We start from the raw sequence: 19560 nt of genomic DNA, 5'->3' as shown, positions 1-19560 counted from the left end.
GGTTCTTAAATCTTTCCGTCTAATACTTCCGCACTCACAATAACTTCTGCAGAACTCAGACAAGGAGACCTGCGCGGTGTGGGTGCTTGCGTACTCTATAATCCGTGGATTTGTCGTCACGTCGCCAGTGGAGAGTCAGAGACTTCTTTTCCAGGATGCACTGCAACCAGGGAGTTTGACAGCATGCTCGAAATTGTAATTTACTACAGTGGGCAGGTGGGAGACAGGTTTTGTCCAGGCAGTCTGACCTAGTAGCTCTGTTGCAAGAATGGCTATTTTCAGCCTCATAGCTTTTGCAGTTGAGCGGCACCAGCAGCCCTTCTCTGGCCAGGACCCACTTTGAAGATTTTGGACTTTCCAAGACTCCATAATCACGTGAATACACTATTTGTTGTTTCTCTGGAGAACACTGACTCTGTAGCAATTTATACTAGGGCAAATTCATATGGCTGATAAACATTATGCTCAGCCGCATTACTGTCAGAAAAGCATGTAGCTATAACAATACCACGTTTCACTTATCATATTGGCAAAAAAACAAAATATTTTTTAATGATAATCTGCTGGAGGAAAGAGTTCTCTCATACGGGCTGGTGGGAATGAAAATTGTTACTGCCTTCTTGCAAAGCAATAAATCAGTATAAGGTATATACATATTTTTCCACAATATTTTCGTTGCTGAGAAACTGTCAACTAGAAACAAAACACTGTTCTATTAGGGCACGTGTATGAATGTTTCGGTTACTGTCTTGTATAGAAGCAGTTCAGTGGCACCTTGGAGCCACACTAAGTAGTTTACGGGCTTGGGCAAATTTCTTACCCACCCTGGTTCAGTTTCCTAAAATGGAGAGAATCGTCTCAACTCAGTGACAAGTATAAAATGCTAAAAAAAGAGAGAAAGTGATGTGCATATGGAATCACTCAGTAGGTGTTAGATGTTTATTTATAGTGGCAAAAAAATAACATCTTGAGTATTAATTAGAGATATAGTTAAGTAAATTGATGTTACCTTCATGATTGTGAGACATTATGCAGCCATTCACAACAATTAATTAAACGTATGGAGAGATCACCCAGAGGCATTGAGTGATAAGCCAGATACGGAAAGATGGGATAATTATATACATAATTATAGTTATATAATTATATATGCATAATATAGTTATCTAAACATACATAAAACAAATCCCATTTTTATAAGGCAAATCAATTCAACAAGTATTTATTGGGTATCTATAATGTTTCAGGCACTGTTTTAAGCACTTGACCATGTTCTATGTCCTGGACACAATACTAATTATATATAATTATTATTTTACTTTACACATTCCTAATGTGATATATATGAGTATATGTGTATATGATTACACAATGAAAAATGATTTGGAAGGATATACATTAAGCTTTCAAGGCTGGATATCTTAGGTGTGGAGGCGATTAGAAAAGAATGAGAAAACAGTGAAAAAGACTCAACACAGTAGATATTCATGATAAAATATCAGGCTTATGACCCTGTTTATGTAAAACTGTGTGTGTGCCTGCATAGAGAGATCTATAAAATGATGGTCAACACAGTGTTGACTGCTACCTCTCAGTAGAGAAACATGTCAAAGGATGACAATTTAAATAACAACACAATCAAATCAATCACAATTTATATCATTTCATCTTAACATCTTTCAAAATCTGAATATGAATAATGTAACAGATCTGCAAGGTTACTCCCAGAAATTTCATAATTAACACTAAAAGGGGAAATAAGAATGGCCTTCTCTAAAGACTTTCTTGGCATAAATTTGACCCGGAAAGTCCTCTCCGGGTCACAGCAATAGCAGGCAGACCTATTTTGACTGTGACGTTCCCTCTCTGTGGCCTCTCAAGCTGTCTAGACCCACAGGCAGCCCTCCTCCCTCAGATGCGTTTCACCAGCCCCTGCCCTGCTCATTCAGTTTCCTATGCAAAGCAAGTTGGCCTCACAAATCTTTGGACTTAGAGGCTTTAATTCCCACAAAATTAACCCAGAGGGTATGGGCAGAGAAGTCAGTATGTGGCTTAACACTGATAGGGGATGGAGTTAGGACATTCATTTAATATTTGTTAAAAAGAGCAGAAACACTAGGCAAATGAACATGGATTATTTTTCATTTAATATTTCTGTAGTCATTTACTGGAATAAAAATGATTTTTCCCAGTAATCTATTTTTAATAAGCAATGAAAAGAAGCTTTTTCAAATATATAGGGTTGAACATGTTTTCATTTCTTGCACACACAGCTGCTTTTTATTCCAGTCAACCTCAGAGAAGGGTTTAAAATCTTAAATCAACACATATCTATCAACATCAATAACAGTAGTTATTGCTATGGTTGTAAAAATAAGGCCCTTATAACTCCAAGGGTTTGCAAAATAAAATAGAGATCTAGTGATTGCAGTCAAGAAGCAACAACACAATAAAGCAGCCTCATCGTAAACTAATTATGTTATTAACGCATTTTTAGGAAAATAATGTCAATAAAAGTGAAGTGTTCTGCATGAAAGCCTAGGAAATCCGGGAATCTGGGCTACCACGTTTGAGAAACACATTCAGCTACTCTTGGACTGTTTCCTGCTGTGTAGCAGGACATTCCATGTGTCATTACCGTGGTGGGTGGCTGGGATGGCATAGCCACATCTTCCTGCAAGGACACCCATAGCAAACTCTCTGGAGGGGGAGATAGGGTGCATGGCTTTGGCTGCTGACCAGCTGTTTGACCCTGGGTAGGCAGTACTTAACCAGCCTCTCTGATCTGGAATTGTAAGGTGAGGGAGTTGAGTTAGATTGCTTTTCCTCAAACTTTAGCCAACCTCAGGATCACATGAGAGGTGGCTCTGCTCTCACTTTATAGTCAGTAGGTCTGGAGTAGGGCCCCAGGATTTGAGGTCCCAACAAAAAAGAACTATCCAACATAGAGATGTTGATACTTATTTCTGTGATTCTACTTCAAAGGGTCAAAGTGCTTCACTTCTAACCAGGCATTCCATAAAAGCAAAGTTATTTTCCATTCTTTTTAGCTATTTAGGACAGAACTTGCCTGGGATCAATAGCCAAAGTTTCCAGATGGCATTCGTTATTATGCTGGGCTCCACCGTGGACAACTCTGCCTCAGTCATTCTGGAGTTCTGTTGTCTCACACGACAGAACAATGCAATTGGTACGTGCAGTCGGTGCTTGGGATCTGGAGACACTCATTACTGCTTGAATATTAGTCTCTCCAGGCTCCAGGCCTATGAGACATTAATATAATATTTCATTGGGAGTCGAATCTAGTTTCTTCTGCTATTTCCAGGGCAATCCTTCCTCTTTTCCTTCCTGATTGTTCTTATCGATAAGCAACAGTTTCAGTTTAATTTTTAGTATTATATTCTTTTCCCAAAAGAGAAGCTGGAACACATGTATAGTGGTAGGTTTCCCATAGCAACAGAAGGCTTTTTAGTGCATGCATGAATATCCCAGATTTAACCAGTGGCATGTGAAATGTATTGATACTGCTGGGAATTATTATTTTATGCAAATAGAACAAGCCAACTACAATCTTTTTTATTTGTTTACACGACACTGTGGGAATAGTTGAGCTTTTCCAGAAAGCAGACTTCTAGTCATTTGTTAAATCTATAGGCTTGGCCCATCCTTCAGGTAATAGCAACTGCAGGCAGCCTGTGATGAAATGAACTTTTTAAACGTAGTAGTTTAAACACATAATGGGTTTATATTTAAACAAGTTATTTCATGTTGTCACCATTTCAAAATGGAGACATTGCTTATTCTCTGTTTGCAATTCTGTAATAAAACGTCTAGCACCTGATGCACAGAGAGTTGAAAACTTAGATGTAACCCCACACTTGTGCCTGGGCCACTCAGAAGTGATTTTCACCTCTTATGCTTTATCAGTCGCTTCACTAACGTGATGAACCCAATGGGCCCTTTCCCCAGAAAAGCACAGATATTCGGTACACATAACATTTTACCCACAATTTGATGAGATGATCACACATCTGTCAGGCTCTTTCACAAAACCCTAGGGGGTCAGGCTAAGGACTCCTTCAAGCAGCACAGGGGAGTGTCTCATGCCCTGGACCTGATTATGAGACTTGAGTCCTCTGTTCTTACAGTTCCCCCGGAGAGCAGAGGGGTTGGAGGGGCTCCTTCACCTCGACAAATAAGCACCTGCTTTTCACAATGAGAATTTTGGTATGACTTAGTACTTGGGTATAGGTACACCTCTCAAAATTCCTTTGACTGCAAGTTATGGAAACTCAAAGTAACAAAAAAGTAACAAAATTTAGTGTCCTGCATAGCTGGGATTTGGACCTAGGAGCTCAACAATGTCATAGAGACATTCAAGCTCCTTGTCAATTTCTCTCTTTCCACCCCCCCCTCCTGCCACCCCCATCCATGGTTTGGCTCTGCTTTTCTGTGCTGTCTTCTGAAGCAAAGATGTCTACCAGCAGCTCCAGAATTAAGTCCTCAGCAGAAGGAGTTTCTTCCCGAGAGTCCCACCAGAAGTCGCAGGAAGACTCTGGGAGACCAGTGGTGGAGGTGGGTCACACCCATCCATACCACGTGGGTTGGGAGCGGGGAGGAGCGGTCCCTGAGGGAAAGGTGAGAGTTGCTGCCAGAGGAAGGGACCAGACCCAGGCAGGAGGGGCCACAGCCCGGAATGTGCGGTGCAGTAGGTGCAGCGAGTTAGCCAAGGGATTAATGCATTTTCATGTTCTGTTTATCACCATCCTCATTCCCATGGCACCATTTTATTGACAATAAGCCACAGACTTAAAGAATTACTTAGACCCAGTCACAATGGGAGGGATTGTTTGCTAATGTTTTATTGGGGGGGGTAATAATCCTTCCTATTTGCTGTGGGGTTTTGAAACATCCATTGATTAGTCTAATACATTGGCTTCTGTTTCCCCAGGCACATGTGGAGATGCCGAGAATGTGATCAGCTGTGAGTGCAGTGGCTTGGTGCGTCTCCCTTTGGTGATGATTATTCTCAGGAAATACATTTCCCTACAGGAAATGGCTATATTTTTTTCTCCTAATTTTGGAAAAAAGAAAAAAGTGAAAAGCAAGAAACTATGCAACCATTACCCAAGACCCCTCCACCTAAAATTACTAAATGTTAACATTTTCTTATTTTTACTCTAGCTTTATGCAAATATGGGTATAATATAATCATGTATGTGCAAAATGAATTCACTCTACCTATAGTCCTATTTTGCTATTTTTTCTTCTAGAGGAAATAACTATATGATTTGCTTTTTAAATGAATCCTTTCAGACTTACAGAAAGACAGATAGACTAATATAACAAATGCTTTGTAGTCATAATCAAACTTGAGACATAAAATGTTACCAGGTAAAGCCCCTGTGTGTGTCCCCCAATTCCATTCCTCCCCCACCCGTCAGAGGCGATCACTGTGCAGGCTGGGTGCTTATCACTTCCGTGGACACTTTGTTTGTGTGGTGACCACACACACATGGACACAATCTTTAAACAAGATAAGTAGGCTTTAAATGTTTTATATATACTTATACATATAAACTTGCATGTAATTACATAAGTATTTTATATTAGTTGTATATGTATAAAATGTACGAAAGAATCGCATTATGTGATACATAGTCAAATAAGCTTATATACATGTATATGCTGTCTGTACTTGTACAGTTTCCTTTCTTTGTGGAATAATTGTTTTGAAATATATTCAGGTTGAGTCTTCATAATTCTACTTTCTTCATCCATGATATACAAGTTTTGAAATCTTTGTAAAAATACTGCAGTGTCTTTCTCTTTCCGTCTCTCTCTCTCTCCCTCCCACTCCCCCTCTCCCTCTCATCCCTTCTCCCTCTCTCTGTGTTCCTTCCCCCCCTCCTCTCTCTTGCACGTAGAGGTTAGCATCTCTCTCAGCTGTCAGCCTGGAGGAAGCCAGCTGCCAGGTCTTGAGCAACCCTTTGGAGAGGTCCACAGGGGAAGGAACTGAAGCCTCTTGCCATCAGCCTGCGAGAGAGCTTGGAAGTACGTCCTCCACCCAGGCTTTCAGATGACTGACCGCTTTTCTGGTGGACTGACATCCAGTAGGACTCCTCAGTTCCATCCTCCTGAGAGACCCTGGGCCAGAAGCATCCAGCTAAGCTGCCCACAAATTCCCATCCTCAGAAACTGTACAAATATTCATTGTTGCAAACTGATCATTTTTACACAGCAAATGTAAAAAAAATATCAAAGCAAGCCCAAGCATTTATCAAAGCATTTATCAGATTTTGATATGGGCATTGGAAATGAAAATTCTCAGAAAGAATTTTTCCCTTGCTTCTCGCCACTAGAGGGCAAAATGGTCACAAATGATAGCTTGAGTAAAGAATTGAAAGACTTTCCATTTCTGTAAAACTACAGATGTCAGAGATGCAAAAATTCTTGGAGAGCATGTGGTCCAGCTCTGCTAAGTCACAGATGAGGATTCTAATGCCCATAGACTTTAACTGCCTGGTGTGAGGTCACACAGACTGTACATGCTCAGCTACATTTAATAACATGCACATCCAGTAATCAATTCTGTTGTTTTTTTAAAAAATTACTAGGTATAGACTAAAGAGAAAAGCCTTTTTAAATTTTGTATTTTAATTAACATATTAGTGTTTCATTTTTGATCTTATATTTATTTTTATCTTATTTATTGGGTCCCTCTTATGAGGCACTTACCATACATTATGTGCCATGTGTCTCTTCATTTAATAGGCAAAACAAACTTTCGAGACATACCCATCAATGCATGAGGGCCTGTATCTTGTCCAAGGACGTATAGCTAGAGAGACTCAAAATGGATATGAATCTGATATAGGTTAAGTGTCATTACAATGATATTGGGGAGGACAATTCCATCTTTGATTTTACCAGAAGTTTTGTGCCCCTAGAAATCTTTCAACATATTAAGACACTTAAGTGATTGCCATATAACATTGGGAGAGAAACAAAAAATAATTTGGTAACTCTCCTTTCACTGAGAGATTTTCCTTCTCTCTCCTTCTCTCTGTCTCTGTCTCTGTCACACACACACACACACACACACACACTTTGCCTCTCCCCTTTGTTTAACCAGCTGTATGATCTTGGGTAACCTGCCTAGAGCTTCATTTTGTTTTACCTTTTTTCATTTCTAGAATGAGAATGCACCTACCTTCTTCAAACTCTCAACAGGGATGCTGTGATGGTCAATGAACAAGTCTTTATGAATCTACTGGACATTGCGGAAGACAGGTGTTTTATAAAGTTGAAGAATCAATATCATGGTAATTAGTAATAATTTAGGAGAGATGGGCAGGTGTCTGGCACTAGTGACTTGGCTGGAGCTGTTGCCACAGTAAAGCAATGAAGTGAAGCCAACATGTCAGCAGCATGGAGTTAGGAGCCAGGAGGGTGCGATCTCTGCTGCCTCATGCACTGCTTTGTTCATCATCCCTGCCTGTCACAGGCTGGAACATAGTCCCAGCAGTTCCAAGGTGGTCAGGAAGGCAACGTTGAAACAACCACATTACGAGACCCGTAGTCTCCAAAGATGGCCGCCATGCTTTTCCTCATTGTATATGCATGCCACTCCTCACACTAAGAGGCTGAACCTATTTCTCCTCTGCCTTGTATCTGGACTGGCCCTGTGACTTACTTAGGCCAAGTGAATATGACTCTACTAATTCCTGGTCAAGCCTGCAGGAGGACGGGCAGCCTCTGCTTCCTCTCTCTTGGAAGAGAAAGGCATAAGAAGTGCAGTTACCCTGACACTGCCTCACTGTGAGGGAGTGAGGATTGGCCATGTGGAGAGAGACAGAGGCATGCCCGGCCGACTCTGAGATGCTGCAGGCATCACAGCTGAAGTTCTGGTCATCAGTCAGTAGAGAAGCACTCATGTATTTCAGCTCCAGTAGACACCACGTGGAGAGAAAGATCTGTCCAACCAGACTGCAGAAACAGGAGAATCACGTGCTGTTAACCCATAATGTTCTCAAGGTGTTTGTTGCACAGCAATAGATATTCAAAACACCTATCAACATTTAAAACAGGGCCATTTAAAAGATGTCTCGATGTCCTCTCGTTGCTGAATGAAATAGAAGATTCCTTCAGAGAAATAAAATAAGAAAATAGTGTGGTAAACAGAGAGGGTAATTCCTTTTTTAGAGGATGCAGTTTTTTAGCTCCATAAAAGCCCTGCCAAAATAGAGCATTTATTCCTTCACTCACTCACTTATTCATGCTTACTAAATATGTATTGAGTTTATTTATTGTCTGTTGTACATTGGGCACAGTTCTAGGCGTGGAGTACATCTCACCAAGGAGACAGATAAGGTTCCTAATCTCACGGCGCTTGCATCCTGATTAGAGCAGACAAATAACCACAACAAAAGGATTATATCAGCTAACAAAGCAATTGAGAGGGAGGAATGTGTTCAGCATTAGCATAGTCTTTCTAAGGGTCCCATCCGGAAGCATCAGCTGTAAACTAATGGGAGGGAAAAAAACCAAAAATGTTCCCCCTGAGCTTGTAATACAGTTTAATTATGTGCAACTAATTACCAGTGTCTTGGTATGCATATGCCCTCGCGATTCATGATGCAGGCAGGAACCTCCCCCTTGGGGCTTTGTGTCTGTAGCTTTGCTAACACCGCACGGGTGCTGATAAGGAAGGGTTTTCCCTTCTGCCTACGGACTGCGGGAGATGGGGGCGGGGTGACGTGCTAGCAGCGGCGGAATGCGGGCTGTGCTGGCGCAGGCCCCGTTCCCTAACGCCAGTGGAGACACGGCCATTTCTGTGCTTAACGAAAATGTTTGAGTTAGGAGAGAAATAAGGAACTAGATATTTTATAGTCCTAAATTTCTGGAAGCTTCAGGTGCTGATTTTCTCATGAATAAATGGCATTTTTTTCATTAAAAATTCCAAGTGGAAAACCCACTCTTCTTTCACAACACCGTATGCCACTCTGTGATATCATGAGTCGGCTGTCGTGATATTGCTCTACCTTTTAAACTTCCTTCCTTTGCTTCTTTATCTTCTCACACAATGCCTTCCTGATAGTACACGCTTAATAAATATTTACTGAATGAGCAGAATTGGTTAAAGAGACCAGCCTCTGCATCCGAATCTCAGCTCTGCAGTTTATTAGCAGTGTGACCTCAGTCAAGTTTCACGTGCCAGGGAACGGTGGTTGAAACAAAAGATAAGTTTACCCATTCGAGCACGAACCAGCTCAGGCATCAAGGAGGGGTGTTAGTATTAAGAGGTGCACCTCATGCCGGAACAGGAAGAGGGGAGCAAGGGGCCTGTGAGCTTCCTGCTCTCCTTGCTCCAGCTGAACCCCCTGGACTCAGGATGCCCCTGGTGGTCAGCACTAGCACTGCACCCGGAGCAGGGAACCGCTAGAGCCCAACACATTTGTGTTCGAGAGTCTCCAGGCATGGGCTCTCCTGTCCCCAGTGGGACTAAGCCGCAGGACCTGTAGAGAATCCAGAGGGCTATAAGAGGTATCTCAGAAGCTTGCCCTGTCTTTCTCCTGTGTGCATTGCTTTGGTATGTCTAGTTCATTCCTGGGATCCTCTCATCAGGAATGAGGCAGTAATATAAGCCTTTTTTTCTAAAGGAGGTGGTGAGGCTTAGACCAGGTAATCTTTACCCAAACTCAGAGATGAGAGGCCCAGTGCTTTGCCATTGGCTACTATAGACCCAGTCCTCAGCTTCCATGGCTCCAAGCCTCTCTATGCTCAGAAAAAAGTCCAGAGCATAGACGCGTACTTACTCCATGGCCTTGGGAGCCTAGGGGGTCATGGACTGAGAACAGACAGTAACATCCCTGAGCCTGTGGGACCCAACTTTTCCACGCATGTCCTCACATTCAGGGGGGATGAAACAGAATTTCTCTGCTTTAATCGTCTCCATCCTGGAAGTGGTAATGGGGGTGCAGACAGGGATCATCCTGTTTGTTTCCACCCCTATCTGTAGATTTCAGACCATATGCTGTCTCATCTTCTACCTGCCCTGAGCACAATCCCCATCAGGCAAAATCCTGGGGTGTTGGGGGTCCCAAATCCCACCATCCTTGCATCTCCCCACTCCCCATGCTATGGTCCCTGCTCATGCCCTGAGAGGACAGTTGCTGGTGTCCCTAAGCAGGGCAGTCTCCATCTTCTTCTTTGAGTTGGTCACCTGCCCAGGCTTCACTCTTCTGACCCCATGCCATATTACCCCTCCTCTTATGTGAGTGCTTGTGTGTGGCTGTGTGTACCAGTGTGAGTCTTCAGTGGAAGATAACCTACGGGGGTGTAGAGCACTGGGGACCTCATTTCCAAAACTAGTCATGTTGGCAGAGTTCAGCCTTGCCCTGGGTGACCTATGCCCTTCATTCATCTAAGGATTCTGCCTCTGCAGGGCCTGACCTTTCCCTACATTTCCCAAAGCCTCAATTCATTAATTGTAAGGGCTGGGTTATACAAGGAACTGCTAAAAGTTGCATCAAACCAGGAGGCTGTCCAGGGTCCTAGGTCCCCTGTGACTGGCGTCGTGAGGGTGCCAGGAGCACCTTCTATTCTTCCTCAAAGTGTTGAGGCGCACCAATGGCTCTGCAGGTCTTTGAACCTTGCAGCCCATGAAGGATTCTTTGCCTCACTTGTAAGTCAAGAACGGAAATGCAGTTCTCCAAAGAGAAACTGTGGCTTGCTGACTACTAGAGGATGACATGGATGTGAAGTGAGTCAAAGCTCTGGGGCTTCAAATCCCAGGCCAACGTCACCCATGGTGCACATCAAGTTGTGTCCCAGGGTTGGAAAGTGACTCATCAGGTTCACATAGTGATTCAAGGCAGAGCTTTCTTTTAACATTGGATTTTCTGACACAAAGCAGAAAACCTCGGGATGATACAGGCACAGGCAAGAGGATGAATCCTGCACTGTCATGGGAGAGAACTACTGACGTGGGCAGTCCCTTTGGGGTGCTGACTGCCCTCCCTGACAGGGGGCCAGCGTCTGTCTTTCTGCTCAGCACTTAGTAGCAGGCATCCAACCACAAGGCTGTGTCTTGGCACCTGGTGGCTGCCAGAGGAGCCACCTGAACCAGCACTACATTCCAGGTTATACATGTCAGGTCATGTGACTCCCATAATTTCCCAGCACATCACTACATGCGATTGCAAATATCATTGCTGGGTGGGTGTAGAGTTTGGAGAGCCTGGACTCCTTCATGTGATCACTCAGGAAACCAGAGTTCTTCCACTCGGAGGCTCCTCCATCCTTAGGGCACCCATGCCCTCTGCATCTATTAGCAGAGTGAGGAAACCATGGAGAAATGTATCAGGAAGGATTCCACGAGCTAGGTCTGCAATGGCACCTGTGAATTTCTTTCCTCTTGTTTGGCAACAAACCACATTATCCCATGGTCACAAGGGTGGTTGGGAAAGACAGTCCATCCTTGGGCCTCGAGAAAGAAAAGTCATTTTAATGGAGAGCTAAATTCCTCTGCCACAATGAATAAGTGTCCTCATTCAGATTCATAGCATTGAAAATCAGCAAGGAGTATTTACTGTATGCCAAGCACTGTACAAAGGGCTAAAGTGCAATTAAATTGAGCAGGAGTTGGCCTTGGAGAAGCTACGCACTGAATGAAGACGACGGTGGGAAGTCCCTGGCATCCTGGGAGCAAATGGTCAAGTGGAAGGGCTCTGGAAGTTCAGTGAACAATTTTAGATTTGGAAACAGCCTGGGATGGCTGCAGGTTAAGTCCATGTTCAAAGAAAAAGGGGATTTGGAGGCTGAAGGAAGATGGCAGCAGGAACCACAGAAGCAGGTCACTCACTCATGCACAAGACTTTCGAATAAACACTATGCAGCAATGAAAAATGAATTTGGAGAAATCAATAGGAATGAGATAACTGCTTTTATAAAGTGAAAAGCTAACTGCAGATACAGGGTAATCTCATTTTTTGAAAAGTCTTTATGGATTTAATGGCATTGTAGAGATATGTTCAGCTGTAAACTTCCAATTTTAAAAAATATTTTCCTGTTGATATGATGAGGAGGATTTCATAAATATGATTTGGTTGCTATTCTAATACAGTTTTTAATGCAAACACACAGTATGGTGTAGTATACAAGTTATTTCCCACACTTCCTTTTTTATTTGCTGTCATGGGACCCTGGGCATGACTGAGATGCCTGATGGACACCCTGAAATCCTGGGAGCTGACCTTTGTTTTTTTTTAAATTTTATTTATTTACTTATCTTTAGAGGGGAAGGAGAGAGAGAGAGAAACATCAATGTATGGTTGCCTTTCGTGCGTCCCCTGCTGGGAGTTGGCCTGCAGGGAACCCACCTGCAACCCAGACATGTGCCCTGACTGGGAATCGAACAGCGATCCTCTGGTTTGCAGGCCTGTGCTCAATCCACTGAGCTACACCAGCCAGGTGACCTTTGTTTTTTATAGCAAGAAATGCAAAGACAATGACATGCACTGGAATGCAGCCCATAACCATCGAATCTTACAGATTGTAATTCAATCTAAAGGCAAGCCTGAATTTCTTTGAGGAACCCAGGACTGTTTCCCATAGTGGCTGTAACAGTGGACATTCCCACCAGCAGTGATGAAGGTTCCTTGTTTTCCCCACAACCTCTCCAGCACTGGTTGTTACTTCTCTTGTTGAGGATCTCCATTCTAACAGGTGGGGTGGCAGCTCACTGTAGTTTTGATTTGCATTTTTTAGTGAAGTTGAGCGTGTTTTCATACATCTGTTGGCCATTTGTGTGCCTTCTTGGAAGAAGTGTCTCTTTAGGCCCTCTGCCCATTTTTAAATTGGATTGCTGTTTGTTTGGTGTTGAGTTGTACTCATTCTTTACATATTTTGGACTTAACCAATTCTTGGGGCTGTTGTTTGCAAATATTTTCTCCCGTTTGGTAGGTTGCTTTTTTGTTTTGTTGGCAGTTTCTTCTGCTATGCAGAAGGCTTTAGTTTGATACAGTCCCATTCATTTTTTTTAATTGACCTTTCTTGCCTTTGGGGTCAAATTCGTAAAATTTGACCCTAAGACCAAGGTCCACAAGTTTCGTAACTATGTTTTCTTCTATGTAATTTGTTGTTTTAGGTCTTATATTTAGGCCTTTGATCCATTTTGAATTAATTTTTGCACAAGGGGCAGACTGTAGTCAGGCTTCGTTCTTTTGCATGTGGCGTTCCAATTTTCCTGGCAGCGGTTACTGAGGAGACTTTCTTTCTCCCATTGTACTGTTATTGCCTCCTTTTTAAAAAAAGATTTTATTTATTTATCTTTAGAGGGGAAGGAAGGGAGAAAGGGAGAGAAATATCAGTGTATGGTTGCCTTTCATGAGTCCCCTGCTGGCAACTGGCCTGAAGGGAACTGGCCTGCAACCCAGGCATGTGCCCTGACTGAGAATTGAACTACGATCCTCTGGTTCACAGGCCTGTGCTCAATCCACTGAGCTACGCCAGCCAGGGCTTGTTATTGCCCCTTTTTTGAAAATTGTTTGTCCGTACTCACATGGGTTTGTTTCTGGGCCCTCGATTCAGTTCCAGTGGTCTGTGGACCTGCTGTTCTCCTGATACCATGCTGTTGTGATTATTGCTGCTTCGTTCTGTAATTTGAAGCCAGGGAGCACACGACCTCAGACTTTGTTCTGTTTTCTCAGGATTGCTTTGGCTGCTCGTTATGTTTTGTGGCTCCACACAAATATGATGATTTTTTGTTCTATTTATTTAAAAAATACCAGTGAGATTTTGATGAGGATTGGATTAAGTCTGTATATTGCCTTAGGTAATATGACCATTTTAACTATGTTTTTTCTTCTAGTCCATGAACACGGACTGTCTTTCAACTTCCTTGAGTCTTTTTCATTCTCTTTTAATAACGCTTTGTAGTTTTAAGTGTATAGGTCCTTCACATCTTTATTCCTATGTATTTTATTCTTTTTGTTGCAATTGCAAAAGAAATTGGTTTTTTTCATTTTTTAAATGTTATTTTTAGTATATAGGAATGCAATGGAGTTTTCAAAAAATTAAGAATAGAATTAGTATATGACCCAGCGACCTCCCTTCTAGGTATCTACTCAGAATTTGACAACATGTGTTTGCAAAGACATATGCACCCCTATGTTCACTACAGCATCATTCACAGTGGCCAAGACATGGAAACAACCAATGTCTCCTTCACTAGGTGATTGGATAAAGAAGATGTGGTGCGTATAGACAATAAAATATTACACTTACTCATTAGAAAAGATGACATACCACCATTTGTGATAACATGGATGGACCTTGAGAATATCATGCTAAACAAAATAAGTCAGACAGAAAAAGTCAAGAACCATATGACTTTCCTCATCTGTGGGATATAAAGCCGAAAGCAACAAGTGAACAAACAAGAAATACAACTAAAGAAAACCTCATAGATAAGAACAACAGTGTGGTGGATACCAGAGGGAAGAGGGCTGGGGAGGTCCAGTGCATAAAGGGGTCAATATAAAGTGACAGAAGAAGACCTGACTTTGGGTAGTGGGAACACAATGGTATGTACAGATGATGTAACATAGAATTGTACCCTTGGACATATATAGTTTCATTAACCAATGTCACCCCAATAAGTGTAATAAAAAATAAATAAATAAAGGCAAGCCTGGAAAGATGTTTCAGCTTGGGGTTGGCTTCTTTTGCTGGCAGAACCAGGAACCCTGAGCACTCATGCCATTTCTCATGGGGCCACCAGGGGGCAGTACGTGCTTGCTCTGGCTCCAAGGTGTCTCTACTAACTGGCCTTCTTCGCCTGTCTTCTGACTTCAGGTTTTTTAAAAAAATTTACTTGCTTTTCTTCATGGATTTCATGTAGAAGCTGACGGAAATCTACCATCAGTACCGGATATAGGTAGAGACACAAGGAAAATATCCCTTGTGACAAAACAGACGTGTAAAATGATATGTCCAAACTCTGTCTGTGTCCACCTCTGTCCTCCTTGCCATCCCTCCAGTCAGGTGTAAGCCTCTGGACAAAATTAAGTTGACCCTCTGTGTAATGTATTAGAGGTAGCTGCCCACCATGTGGTCCCTTTTTTTGTGATACGGTTCTTTGAGTACCAAGTGCTCCAGTCATAGCATTGTGGAAATGGCACTGCATCTCTGAGGGACACAGAGGACGTGTTGGGCGGGGGTCTCAGCAGAAGTCTGTCCAAGTGGGGATCGCCTGTCAGCACAGCCGAGGGTGGGGCCAAACTGTCTACCACCCTCCAAGGGCTGAGTCTGCTTTGCCCTGGGGATGTGAATTGAGTTATTTCCACCCTAAAAGAGCAGCAGGAGCAGAATAGCATAAAATGGTTGTAGTTGTAGTGAAAGAGAGATAAGGTTGTGGTTTTAATGACCCAATGTCCTCCTACAGCAGGTCTCCACTCTGTGTGCCGCCCACCGCCACCACTCTCTTATCCGAGAGCAGAGTCCACATCCTGGTTCTGGAGAGTTTCAGGCCCCCAGCCCAGCACCTGAGCGTGAAGACGTGGCACGTACTGCGCAGTGAGTCAGTTTGGGATGCAGATCACAGGCTGGAGACTGTATTTGAAATTGAGCCACTCCGGAGCTGAAGACCAGGCTGCCGTGTGGTCTTCCAGGCCCTGTACACACGTTGTCCTTCCCAGCGCACCTCAAGCCAGGACGGACCTGGTCCCTAGGGATCTTCCAGAATCACTGATCTGCTTTGTCTTTTCTCGCTTACTCTGGCTCCCCTGCCTGTCCTGGTAGGTGGTTTCTCTCTTTAGGCCCCAAGGTACTCCGCTGATCCCCTGGAAGAGCCCTCTGTGTGCCCCCTCTGGTTGGCCTACTGTCACGGTGCCTGTGATTCTGGCACTGTCCTGATTGCTGAGTCAGCCACAAGTGCGGAAAAGAGGCAGGACCTGCTCTCTGCCAGTAAAGACACCCACACAAACTGACACACAAGCATTGGCCGAGACCTCCACCCAGGAGGGCAAAGATGGGACAGCTTTCAGGCTGCGCACGTGCATGGGTACAGATGAGGCACGTCGGCAGTCTCCACTTCCACTCTGCAAACACTCTGTTTTGTTGTACATGACCTCTGTCCTTTCCGGATCGGGGACGCGATCCAGGCAGAACAGAGGTTGTGCACAGCACAACAACCATTCTTGCTCAGGGTGCACCCTCTCGTCTAGTCCCTCTTCCGGGCACACAGAGGGGATTCTTGCAGGAATACCCAGGAAGACCTCACACAGGTAGCCTGGCCTGCATCAGCCTGACCTGGGGCATTACCTCAGGGGAACCTCCTAGAAAAGGACCAGAGATTTCAAGGGCGAGGGTACAGTCACCATCATCCGCAGCATCTGAGAAGGCTCTTCTGGCAGGGTTTCCAACACGCAGAGCCCTGGAAACCCAGGAAACAGCAAGACAATGCCTTTCACCTTCTAGGGAATGGCTTTTAAATGTTTTTGTAATTGTGATAAATTTTAAATTAATTTGGCAGGAGTGGGCATTTTAATAACATTTATTTTTTAAATTTATAAACATGCTATAATTTTCCCACTTATTTAAGTCTTTCTTACTGTCTTTCCATAGCATTTCATATATTTCTATGTTTCTAGAGATATTCCTAGGTATGTAACAATTGTGTTCTTATTTTAAATGATCTCTTTTAAAATCACATTTGCTGCATTGTAGGTAATTATGAATGTAATTAACCTTTATATATTAATATGATATGTAACAAGCATTCAGAACACTTATTAATTATATTTGTAGACCCGTGGAATTTTTACTTAATCAATAATGTAGTCTTGATATAATGATAGTTTTGTTTTTTCTCTCCAATCCTCAACTTTTTATTTCTTTTTCTTACCATGCTCACTTGGACATACAATATAATGTTGAGTAGAAATATTACACATTACTTTAAATTATCCTCCAATTAATCAAATATGACACATATACATAACTATAGAATTGCTTACTTTGAAGTCAATACTTATTTAGATCTCATTATATGTTTTTTTTAATATTTTTTTATTTATTTATCTTTAGAGGGGAAGGGAAGGTGACGAGAGAAATATCAATGTGTGGTTGCCTTTTGTGCGTCCCCTGCTGGGAGTTGGCCTGCAGGGAACCAGCCTGCAACCCAGGCATGTGGCCTGACTGGGAATCAAACCATGATCGTGTGGTTCATAGGCCCGAGCTCAATCCACTGAGCTACGCTAGCCAGGGCTAGATCTAATTATATGTTTACCTATGTGTTTGCTTACTCCTCCCACTCCCATTCTGTGCATTGACTTCCTTTCTGAAATAAATATATCCTTGAGTAATTCTTTGAGTGTGGGTGTGTGAGTGCTGACTCCCTTACCCCTCTTTAGATAATGTCTGTTTTAATCTCTCTTAAAGAAGTTTCCTTGGGTACAGATTTTAGGTGCACATTTGTTCATCATTTTGTGGATATTATTCAATTGTCTTTTTGCCTTTATTATTGCTGATAGCAACATGGCTACTAGTCTAATAATTTTTCCTCTATAGGTAATCTGTGCTCATTCCCCCCTCATTTTTAAACTTTGTCTTTGGAATTTTTAAGTTTCACTACAATATAACTATATGTGGATTCTGTTTTGTTTTGTTTTGTTTTTTGCTTAGGACCTGTGTGATTTTAGTCTATAAACTCATATCTCTATTAACATTGAACATCTTTTTCTACTTTTTGCTTAACTATTATCTCTTTCCTGCTATTTCTTTTCTGTCTTTTTAGAATTCATTTTAGAGTTTTGTTGTTCTCATTCTGTACTTCATTCTCTTAAACACTCTGATATGTGATATCTCTATACGTCTCTGTTCTTCATTCTAAGCCATTTGCTTAGAGTTGTCTTCTAACTCACTGTATCTCTTCTGAGTTGGACCACTTCTATAAATTTTATTTGGTTATTTTTCACATTTGTCTTGTATCTTCTAAGTATCCCATTCTTTGTTCTTGATTTTCTGTCCTTTTTTTTCAATCTCTTGAATACCTTAAACACTTCTTTTGCAGTTTTTTTTAGGTTTCTCTATTATCTCACACTCCTTTAGAATGTTAATTCCTCTGGTGAATGTGCGTACTGACTTTACCTCATAACAAATGCTACTCCTAGCATTTGTTAAGGAATGCTGCTCGTTCCTTTTCCTAGTGTGAGCTCTTTTTCAGCTGAGGATTCCTTTCTGCTCTGGCAGTCCTGAACATTCTGTGTTTTTTAGCTACTGGTACAAAGCAATTTGCATTTATTTCTACTGGTTAACCTCCAGGTGTTGGTTGGTCCAGAATCACATCATTGTTATTTTTTGACCTAAGGAATCCTATGCAAAGCTAGAGATATACATTTGAATTCCGTATCTGTGTTTTAAATGAGCTTTTTGTTTTTCCAAAAAGGCTTTTCTTCTCGTTCAGCTTTAGGTCAAGGCAGGCTTTCTTGTTATTGATCTAGCAGCCTTTCCGGTGCTGGAAAGGCTTGGATGTTGGGCTTTCCAGTCCTATATGTAAAGGCACCTCAGTTCCAATATCTCAGCTCACAACCAAGGATCTAACTTGTCGTCCTAATATGGGCATGGATGGCCCCAACTACCAACTAAGATTTTCTGAAGGATCAGATTATAAGTCTGATGGATAATGATTTACCGTGGCTGTAAATTTTCTCTTCCTTTCTGATGACTTAGGATTTCTCTTCTCACTGAAAAACCCAGCTATTTATTTGTGTGTGTGTGTGTGTGTGTGTGTGTTGTATTTGTGCAGATTTGCCTGCAAGTTGTGTTGTATTTTGTTTAGCATTTCCATCTATTTTTAATAAGAGAGACTTATACCAGGTTGGTCTGCATTTTTGACAGAAGTGGGAGGTTAGATTCTTCTTGAACACGGAGAAATTTAGACTAAATTGCATATTCCTACTTGTAAAACTTTTTGTATTCCTCCTATAGTGCTGAAAAAAACTTATACAAGCAATCAGATTCAACAATGTGCTTATTAATTAATTATTTATCTCTAAATAGATTTACCTTTAAATTCTGTTCTCAGCCAAGAAAGCTCAGTTTTTTAATAAAAAATGTTTTAAATGGTTATTTATATTGTAACAATAGTTTTATATTTTAAAATATCTTATTTATATACATTTTAGAGAGAGGAGAAAGGATGAAGAGAGGAAGAAAAACATTGATGTGAGAGAGAAACATCAACTGGTTGCCCAAACCAGGACCAAACTTGTAACCAAGGTAGTACCCTGACTGGGAATTGAACTGTTGACCTTTCGCTTTGCAGGATGACACTTAAACAACCAAGTCACATTGGTCATGGCTGAGTAGATTTATTAATCATACATTATAGTAACTATTCATCTTATGTAGACATTTTAAACATAAGTCTTAAGTCACTGAAGTAATTAAGTAAATTAATAGGAGTGTTTCCAACATATAATTATTTTTCAGGAGAATAAATGGTTTCATTTGAATGACATTTGAAAGTGACAGACAAGATCTTCCCCCACTTTC

The 19560-nt window shown here is 41.9% G+C and overlaps 1 long non-coding RNA gene across 2 annotated transcripts; it reads left to right on the top strand.

The window, feature by feature from the left end:
* The first annotated feature begins 54 nt into the window (after window positions 1-54).
* On the top strand, window positions 55-8538 carry LOC118989330 (uncharacterized). 2 transcript variants are annotated; one of them, XR_005066995.1, is made up of 5 exons: window positions 55-216; window positions 3051-3190; window positions 4469-4575; window positions 4952-5016; window positions 7197-8538. It is a non-coding gene; the product is annotated as an uncharacterized LOC118989330 (long non-coding RNA). The 2 variants fall into 2 exon arrangements; XR_005066994.1 differs by having other exon boundaries at window positions 55-375.
* The last annotated feature ends 11022 nt before the right edge of the window (window positions 8539-19560 follow it).

The sequence above is a fragment of the Sturnira hondurensis genome, unplaced genomic scaffold, assembly GCF_014824575.4.
Source record: "Sturnira hondurensis isolate 20B ecotype Veracruz unplaced genomic scaffold, ASM1482457v3 Scaffold0006496, whole genome shotgun sequence".
Lineage (NCBI taxonomy): Eukaryota > Metazoa > Chordata > Mammalia > Chiroptera > Phyllostomidae > Sturnira > Sturnira hondurensis.
This window is presented reverse-complemented; position numbering and strand designations above follow the sequence as displayed.